The sequence below is a fragment of the Poecilia latipinna genome, unplaced genomic scaffold, assembly GCF_001443285.1.
Source record: "Poecilia latipinna isolate Pla-1442-1.1 unplaced genomic scaffold, P_latipinna-1.0 Scaffold1313, whole genome shotgun sequence".
Lineage (NCBI taxonomy): Eukaryota > Metazoa > Chordata > Actinopteri > Cyprinodontiformes > Poeciliidae > Poecilia > Poecilia latipinna.
In genome coordinates, this window is record NW_015113929.1 from 103191 (window position 1) to 104071 (window position 881).

Genomic DNA, 881 nt, shown 5'->3' on the forward strand with positions numbered 1-881 from the left:
TCCTGTCGTTCCTCCTTTTCTGTCTGAATCCTGTGAATAAAGGTGATTATCAGAGATACATCAATCAGCATTTACAACTCATTTGCGAAGCTGACAGAAGAAAATGTAGTATTTTATTTATGTGATGCAGCAGCTTCATCCAACCCACAGCTATTACACCAAACGATAGATTTTTCTTTTTCTATTTTATTGCGTCAACAGTACTGCTGCTTTCCAGAGTGTATTCCTCCTATAGGTCTCTGTCTGTGTGCCGTTTGTTTATTAGTATTCTGCTGCTTGTGTCTGGATTCAAATCCACCAGAGAGCTGCCATTTCTGTTCTGAGACGTTTCATGCAGATATAGGAGAATGTTGCAACCTTTCCTGGTCCCTTGACAGCTAGCCCCAGACAATCTTTCTCCATCTTGCTTCACTCTTGAAATAATCCAACTCGTGCGCCCTGGGAGATAACATGTATATTTCACAGTTTTCACTCTGCCAATCAGTTTTGCAATGCTTTGAGTAGCGTTACATTTCGAAGTAAAAAACAATATATATATATATATATATATATATATATATATATATAGGCTATATATATATATATATATATATATATTTTTTTTTTTTTTGATCAGAAACAAATCACATTTAGTGAGGTTGTTAACTTGATTGGCATACATAATCATTTACAATTGATTAATAAATCACATTTTTCAGACTTATTTATATTCTGCTTGCTGAGAGAATTTTATTTTGAGTCTTTCTGAGCAACAAATCGTCTAGCATACAGTCAAATTCAACCTGTTCTGCCCCGACAACTTTATACCCTTTTTTTTTTTTTTTTTTTTTTTTTAAATTTTTTTGGTTTTTTTAATTTTTTTAAAATTTTTTTTAAAAACG